Below are 9,315 nucleotides of genomic sequence, written 5' to 3'. Positions count from 1 at the left end.
TGGGTCGGAGCTGTCCTTGAGGTAAGCTATTTTAAGAAATCGTTTGTCCCTGTGGTGCCAACTGATGCTCAGATTCCTGCTAGCTGATGGCTACATTACTGCCAAGTCTTTCTGCAGTGTCTTAGAAGGAACATCCAACTTCTTGTAGCCCTGTTACACGACCTCATTGAAACTCAGCGAGGTGTTGACAGTGGCATCTGTGAGCTTATATCCAGCGGCATCGCTGCTATCGATAGTGCGGTGGCGCTGTTGGTTTCGCATTTGTTTGGCGCGTTTTGCTAACGGTTGGCACCGAGTGACCGGTAGTGTGTGGTTGGCTGTCTAATGGGACGGAACCGCGGAAACCTTAGGTCGTAAAAATGTTGTAATAATTGTGACAAAAGTATAACCATCGATAGGAAATCGTTCGCGCACATCACGCGACGGCAGCGGCAGTTCACAAAATGAGTGAATCGAGTCAAAACGCCAGAAACACGATTTAATGTTCCCATGCTTCTCCCGCTCCGCGCCACATCAGAATTTTGTTAACTACATTGCCACGAATGCATTGGTGGATTGCAGTGAATGGATGCGAATGTGATCTCAAGAATAAGATGTTTAGAGTGTGAGCAGTGCTGCCCTGTAACGTGCACAAATATTAATAATAATCAAAGTTCTACCAAGCTCGTGTGACGTCACTCGTTAGTGAAGCACTCCCCGCATTTCCCTCTGTACGAAGTACTTATTTGAACGTTGCAGGGACGTTCCAGCGTCGCTGCAGAACAGTACTACGAGGGAAGAAACGATGTGGTCTGAACAGTGCACTCCCTCACCCCAAGCGAAGGTACGTTCGCTTACGTAGCGACTACATTTTAGGACATGTAATTTTTGAGTCACAGATTCTGAGTGCAACGACTGTGAAATGGGATTTAAGTGCTTGTGATGTCCCAAATAATGTGTGCGTGTGATAGACAAAGAACTTGGGGTACCCAGTGATTCCAGTTGGAATAATAGCAGGGTGTGTGCATGCAAAGAACTCGTGGTCAAAGAAGTGGCGATAGGGTTGTACCAGTCTCCCACCACACCAGACGAACAAGTGACGATCAGGGCCATGGGCAATGACATACTGTGGCGCCACAGAAGAGCTGATGTCAAGACAATAGAGCTTTGCGAGCCGTATCATCTCCCCTCCACTGACGGGAGCTGGAGTACGACATCTGAGATCCTATCAGTTCAACTTCGGTCCACGCTGCGTCGCAGCATCGAGAGCTGCATCTGTCTCCATCTAGTCCCCAACTCCCCAACGCATCAACACGCAGTCAGCGCACTCTACGAGTTAGCAGACATAAGTGTCAAACGACAGTAGCGCACCCTGTATTGTATTAACACTAATAATGCAATCAATAAATAGATTACTAATTAACAGTTGTGGTTATTCCAGAACAAACCTAATATGGCACATGTTGAGCATATCTGAGCAACTAACGAGAATTAATGCTTGCTTCTAGCGCCCACTGCTGTGCATTAATGAACTGAAGGTGTGTTTTGGTGTTGCGTTCCTGCGGTGTCAATGTGAAGTGCTGTTGATTTGTATTATTGTTCCCTCGTGAGACGTAGGTTCCGCATCTGCAATAAGTGTGAAGCATAAAAAATAAGTAAGCCAGTAATGGCAACTACCGATGTGAACACGGATATGGACGGTATAGCAAGATTACTTAGCTGCGAAACTGAGGAGGTAGATCTAAGGAGAGTAAAGACAGAAATGGTTGATGAGAGGCTTTATGTGATCCTAGCTCAGTGATGTACATTAAGCAGGAGGTTGAAGAAGCAGATCCAACGAGGGAAAAGACGGAAGTAGTAGCCGGCCCGGGTGGCCGAGTGGTTCTAGGCGCTACAGTCTGGAACCGCGCGACCGCTACGGGCGCAGGTTCGAATCCTGCCTCGGGCATGGATGTGTGTGATGTCCTTAGGTTAGTTAGATTTAGGTAGTTCTAAGTTCTAAGAGACTGATGACCTCAGAAGTTGAGTCCCATAGTTCTCAGAGCCATTTGAACCATTTTGAACGGAAGTAGTACACGAGGAGGGTTTAAAGGACTTCAGCATTGAGGCAATGTCTAAGCACGTAACTGAGATTAACAGGAAGGTGCCAGTTGATGTCACTGTAATACTTCCATGGTCAGTGTCGTGGTAAGTTTAGGTGTGGGTTTTCTCCCAGTTTACCGAGCGAGGTGGCGCAGTGGTTAGACACTGGACTCGCATTCGGGAGGACGACGGTTCAATCCCGCGTCCGGCCATCCTGATTTAGGTTTTCCGTGATTTCCCTAAATCACTCCAGGCAAATGCCGGGATGGTTCCTCTGAAAGGGCACGGCCGACTTCCTTCCCCATCCTTCCCCAATCCGATGAGACCGATGACCACGCTGTCTGGTCTCCTCCCCCAAACCAACCAACCAATCTCCTAGTTTGTGCTTTTATTAAACAAGAAGAAAGGAATCACAGCCTAGAATTATTTGCTATGATAAATCAGTTTTTGAAGACCACACTGATGAAAACCAGAAAAAATTAGAAGAGAATCTTAAGATATCTGAATAAAACATAAAAATAGATGTTAAAGAAATTAACAAGGCGATTGAGGATGAAATAAAACAAAGTGAAAGGGCTCAAGAAGCTTTCGTGAAACAGTTCGGTGATAGGTTTCAAAAACAGGATTAAAGGGTAGATGAAGTGACAGAGGAACTTAAGGAAGAGATCCAGAAGATGGAAGAAGATTACAAAAAGGAGATGGATAAATTCCAGTCTGTTATTAATCACCAAGGGTAAGAATGCGACCGACACCATAAGGAGGCAGCAAAACATATTAAAGCTGTACGGAAAGATGTGAAAGGACAAACTGAAACTAATAAAAAACCATTAAAGAAACTAGGTGATGATGTTTTGGGTAGTGATTCAGAACAGAAATAATGTACTTTTAACTGTGACACAAATTTGCATATTCTGACCAGTTTTTAGCTTTGTAGTTTTATTATTTAGAGCCACTTATTTTGTTCTTAAGATCGATTTTAGCGTAACATATTCATTTGGTCCTTCTGAGACTCTATAATGTTAACGTTAATATACTGAAACATACACTGGCGAAGTTTGAAAAAGCTATTTTAATTTTTAATTTTACTGTTAGAGTATGGCGCAATCCTTTGTATGCTAAGCATGGGTGCGTTGTGAGGATGTAGCTCTGGAAGTAGTGAACAGGGGTAAGCCCCAGCACATTCCCCTCTGGACCTTTTACCTTGACACACTTCGTCGTAAAGAAAAGGAATGGTGGTGTCAGAATTGTGTTGCATACCAGACCTATGAATAAGATCATATTACCTCAGAGAGATATACCTCAGAACCTAGAGGAAGTATTTCAAAAATTCCATGGTGCAAAGGTATTTAGTAGTACTGGTTTCAGATCTGGCTACTGTCAATTCCGCTATATAAAGATTCAAGACAGTATATGGCTTTTCTGTATAAGGACAAAAGCTATCACTATCATGTTCTACCTTTTGATCTAAATAGCTCAACCTCTGCCTTCATCAGATCATTAGACAGGGACTTCTGGAAAAGGTTACTTGTTATGGCGATGACATTCTTATAGCCACTGCAACGTAGGAAGAGCATGGAGAAATCTTAGATGGTGTCTTATCTGCTTTCAAACAAGCTGGAGTGACCGTGAACATAGAGAAATTTGAATTTGGGAAAGATAGAAGTCACTTCTTAGGTCATGTAATTACTGAACAAGAGAATGAACGAGATAGGCAAAACTACAGGCTGTTAGAGACTTTCCTGCACCACACTGTGAAACACAATTAGGGGGATTTCTTGGTGTAGCCGAATTCTATAGAAAATTCGTACAGGACCAATCACTAAACAATTATCATCTACTGAACTGCCTGAAGAATGGAGCGCTATGGCAATGGAAACAAGGGTGTCAATGTGGTTTCGACTATATTAAAAGTCAGCTGTGTAATCCGAACATGCTGTAACACCCAGACTTAAATAAAGAGTTCAGGATGGCTTGTGACTCATCATGTTATGGACTTGGTGTCTATCTCTGTCAATTAGATGATGCCAATGAGGGAGAAACACCACTGCCTTTGCAAGTCGAGCACTGGTATAGTGGAAACGCCAATAAACAATTACAGAGCGGGAAGCACTAGCCATCCTTTAGGGATTTGATAAATTCCGATATTATCTGCTGGGTAGAACAGCGAAGGTAGTATCAGACCATAAGCCGCTATCCTTTCTACTTGAGAGTAAATTACGAGGGTAGTTAGGTAAGTAAGTTCCGTTTGATAATAAAAAAGGAATCGAATACACATAAAGAAAGCAATTTATTTAAAAAAATATATAACACTTACATTACTTTTCAACACAGCCCCGGTAATTTTCCAGGCATTTCTCATAGCGTGGGAGAACTTCATGTATTCCTTCGTCATAGAATGTTGCCGCCTGTATTGTCAACCAAGTGGGAACAAGTTCCTTTACCTCTTCATCGTTGTTGAAGTGCTTACCACCAAGGAACGATTTCAGATGCCGAAAGAGAATACGGCAAGTTGAGAAAGAGAGTCAGGAGACGGAGAGGGGTATATTATATATATATATATATATATATATATATATATATATATATATATATATATATAATATTTCCTTCTTTCATACCCCCTCTGTGTTACCACGGGCGACGTGTCACTAATCTCATTTGTACTAAGATTGTAGTAAACGCGAGGTGCCTATTTTCTTCCACCGCCCTGAGTAGAAAGCATAAGTTCTAATAAGTGTTTACCAACGTGCAGTCCTCTAGAGTTGTGGTCCCCTGCGCAGAAAACAGCACGTACGTCGCAAGTCCGTTATTTTTAGGCTGTAAGAAAGTCTTAGCGAGGTTCAAATGGTTCAAATGGCTCTGAGCACTATGGGACTCAACTGCTGAGGTCATTAGTACCCTAGAACTTAGAACTAGTTAAACCTAACTAACTAACCTAAGGACATCACAAACATCCATGCCCGAGGCAGGATTCGAACCTGCGACCGTAGCGGTCTTGCGGTTCCAGACTGCAGCGCCTTTAACCGCACGGCCACTTCGGCCGGCTCTTAGCGAGGAACTTTTATTTCAAAAATTATTAAATTTCCAATGAGTTTGTTTATACGGGATGCTACTCGCTTTTTACTGGAACAACGCGAGAATGTGCACAATTACATTCTATTTTAAAGTCACAAATAATTTCTGTTCTTCAACAAATTAATGGACTACTTACTGCCGTATTTACTGTCACACTGTTCTCAACTACAGTATATGTTTCAAATAACCATACATTATTAATAAAGTCTTAACTAACAATAACCGCGGCAGCCAACATATCTGTCCTCCGAGGCTTCCCAACCAACTCTGTTCTTACAGCCGAACCACAACGCCCACCATCCAAGTCAGGCGCGATCCGAAGATCTCCGAAGTGCTTCGTCTGCCTTTTCGTTTAGCAGCTGTTTATCACTCTGCTGGTTATTAATACTTGCGAATCAATGGAATGATAGCACGCTATTGAGAGGTTCTTTAATTTGAAATGCAAGTAAATACGCTATTTAGTATGTCTAATATTAATAATAGAAGATTATCATTTTGGTGCGGAACTTCCGAACGCAGCAGCCAATCGTGGAGGACCACAACTTAGGCGGCCTTCTCATGATACCCGAGTAAATTACGAGGGTAGTTCGGAAAGTTAGTTCCATTTCGTAAAAAAAAGGAATCGAATATAGAGAAAGAGAGCAATTTATTTCAAAAAAATCTATAACACTTACATTACTTTTCAACACAATCTCCGTAATTTCCCATGCATTTCTTATAGCATGGGATGGGTTTATGTATTCCTTCGTCACAAAATGTTGCCACCTGTGTTGTCAACCATGTGGAAACAAGTTCTTTTACTTCATAGTTGCTGAAGCGCTTATCACCAAGGAACGAATTCAGATGACGAAAGAAACGTAAATCGCTATAAGCGAGGTCGGTACTGAAAGGAGAGGGGTGGAAAACCACCCAGCCATAGTTCTGAAGGAGTTTTGTCACGTTCGCAGTGAGTGGTCGGGCGTTGTCGTGAATGAAAACACCACCATTTGAGAGCATTCCTCTCCGCTTCAGTAACAATCTCGTAAATTACTGTTTCTGAAATTTTTGGAAGTTGACGAGTAATAGTATTAGTCGTAAACCTATGCTTTTTCTTAATCATTTCTTCGACTGCACTAACCATTTCATCAGAAACCTCAGGTGGACGCCCACTTCGTTCTCCGTCATGCACTTGATCACGTCCAGCCTTCTCACCACTGAAACACTCACTGCATTTTCTCCTTAAACTTCCCAGATTTGTCGATGAATGTCACTTGGTTTAACGTCCTCAGCATTCTGGAAACGAATCACAGATCTCAGTTCACACGTGGTGGGATTTTCGATCAGCGATGTCATTATAAACAATCACTACGAACGACACAGAAGACAGAGCTAGCTCGAAATTGCTTCATTTCGTTCTGTTTGAACCAGAGACACTATTGCACATGAGCGGAACTGCGATCGTAGCAGTGCCGCGGAGAAAAATCAAAACGGAACTTACTTTCCGAACTACAACAGGTTGACTAAAACCAATTTGAGACCATATACAGGGCAACTAACCAAAATGTTGTACCAGATGCATTATCCAGAATGCCACTAGGTATTGAAAATATTACTGTAAATGGGCCTCAAGGGAATGAGCTGAGAGTCAAATTAATGGAAGGAGTTCCACATGAAGCTTATATGAAAAATGTTGTGAAGAATATACGTCTTGGACAGAACTTGGACCCAGCACTGAAGCTTATAATAAGCAAATACCGTTGTGTAGGTCAAGAGAATCTTCATATATACTACCTGATACATGACAACATTTTATATAGGTCTACAGATGAATGTAAGCAAGAATGGTGTGTATGTATTCCGGAACGTGTTACTGAGAAGTTGATTTGGTACACCCATTTTAGCAATTCACGCTTTGGTGCTGATAAATGCGTAGAAAAACTGAAGAGGGAATGTGTGTTCTTTGGTTTGAGCAAAAAGGTAAGGAATGTGCTGCGGGCAAGCGATGCCTACCAAAAGGCAGAGACTGCGACAGACGTCAAGGGCCAATGCATCCAATTATACCAGATGACACTAAGGACGTCGTTGCAATTGATCTCCTGGGCCTTTTGCCAAGGTCACAAGGGAATTTTACACAAGTTATGGTAGTATTAGAAGAAGGGTCAAAATATGTGAAATTTTCCCTCTACAAAAGCTGTCAGTAAAGAAATGATGGCAGAGATGGCTAATCATTATTTTGTCAGTATTTGTAAACCAAAGAGGATCCTCAAAGATAATGGTTCCCAATTTGTTTCCAAGGAATGGGAAAAGATGTTGCACCAGAGCAATATTGAACAAGTAATAACTGCCAAACATAGACCTGCTTCGAACCCCGCAGAGGTGCAATGAAAGAAATCAACTGCATTTGTGGGATAGTCATTGGAAGGAGTACCTTGTAGATTTTGGGAATGTGCTTAAGAACATGCCACACGTATCCACTGGTTTTGCAACCTGTGAATTGTTACTAAACCAGGAACCCGAAACCATTTTTGCTGCGCTCACAAGAGATGTTCTAAAAACTACTATGTCATGGGAAGAAAGATAAATGTGGCACTGCAGTCATTGGAGAGAAAAGCGAACCAAAGAAAAGGTTGTTATAATAAAATCGTTCATCCAATTAAATATTTCTTGGGCGACTTGGTATTTTAAGACTCTCACAAAATCGTCTAAGATGACAAGCGAGATCAGGAAATTTGATTTTGAGTATAAGGGAGCAAACAAACTCATTGGTATAGAGTGTCCTAATACAGTAGAACTCGAGGTTTCAAAGTAGCGGAAATATGAAGGAAAGCGTCATGTTGAAATATTAAACCCTATCATAAAGATGAGTGATTATGCATAACAAGGACAAGTCTGCTCGATCAATTACCAATGTGTGGTTGAGCTGGAATCTTTTTATTTTTATTTTCCCTGAACTTATTCATGCGTTGGCTGATGGTCAGCCTCTGTTAATTTGACATCACCCTCCTTGGTCGTGAATTTCGTTGTTGCACAGGAAATTTAGCAGTACTGATCAGTAGCCTGAAACTCTCCCTGCCGTGTATGGTGTTTTCTGCAACGTTAAATTTTCTCATGTACTTTCTAGTGTCTTCCAGCCATCCTGTGGTGTTTTGTAATTTGGAAGTGAAGTTAAAATTTTTCTTGATTAGTCCATTGACATTCATTCTGTACACAAAACCGTAAAATTTTAGTCCATTCTTTTTCATTGTGTCTGTGATTGTTTCTGTGTTTCTGTATATAACAACATTTCTCCTCTTCGTTCAATTCCTATCTTTGTTCTTTTGTGGTCCTAAAGTTCTTCTAAGTGCTTTATTATGTTAAATTTCAAATATTTTTTAAGCTTAAGAAATTTGTATATTAGACTGTGTGTAGATTAAATTGTGAAAGGGCGCCTAGTATGTTTCATGGCCTGCAGAAACCGACTCATGCAATACGTAGATGCATGCTGGCTTGTTCTCTGGGGCAGTGGCAACAGCTGGCCGCGCAGGATGCAGTTTGGGATCAGTGAACCCCACAGCCTCCAGCAGTGACTAAGTGAGTCAAGGTTAAGGTTCTTTGTTTCTTCTCTCTTCGGCGAGCGCTCATGCGCCAGTGAACGTTTGCATGTGCCGATAATTGATGAGTGATTGGTTATTAATGTTGTTTCCATTTCAGTGATCAATAAGACTTCATGTGGTGGTGCTGTGACTTAGGTTTATTTAAGCACTCGATGTATTTTTGATCTATTGAATGATTCATGTGTGTCGTGTTTATGATGAATTGGGTTATGCGACATAAATTTTCTTGGTTTCAATGTTTCCTCCGTGTCACATTTTCATGTTTACTATGTTTTTTATAATTTGTTTGTATTTTGACTGCACTGTAGGGACCGATTTGATAACTAATGTTTGTTTCACATACAAGTTTCTTTCGCGTATTGCGTTGTATAACATTTCAACAACAATTTTACAATTTTTGAGTGAATGACTAAATGACCATAGTCAACTAATGGTAGAATAGTACACCAAACGACCTTCGTGGAAGTTCTTTTCCGTTCTTTTTACCTTTCTAAGTTGTTGACTGTTTTCTTTTCTCTTGGGTAAACCGCTCCCCTCCTCCCCACTTGTACCAGATTTCTCTTACCAATCTTCCCCGAGTTGTCTCCTGTTTTTCAAAAGCCTTATA

At 41.4% G+C, this 9,315-nt stretch overlaps 1 non-coding gene across 1 annotated transcript; it reads left to right on the top strand.

Annotated features, from left to right (window-relative positions):
• Positions 1-1,843: 1,843 nt before the first annotated feature.
• On the top strand, positions 1,844-1,927 carry Trnas-gga. The gene is given in 2 exon segments: positions 1,844-1,883; positions 1,893-1,927. It is a non-coding gene; the product is annotated as a tRNA-Ser (tRNA).
• The last annotated feature ends 7,388 nt before the right edge of the window (positions 1,928-9,315 follow it).

The sequence above is a fragment of the Schistocerca americana genome, chromosome 4 (assembly GCF_021461395.2).
Source record: "Schistocerca americana isolate TAMUIC-IGC-003095 chromosome 4, iqSchAmer2.1, whole genome shotgun sequence".
NCBI lineage: Eukaryota > Metazoa > Arthropoda > Insecta > Orthoptera > Acrididae > Schistocerca > Schistocerca americana.
This window is presented reverse-complemented; position numbering and strand designations above follow the sequence as displayed.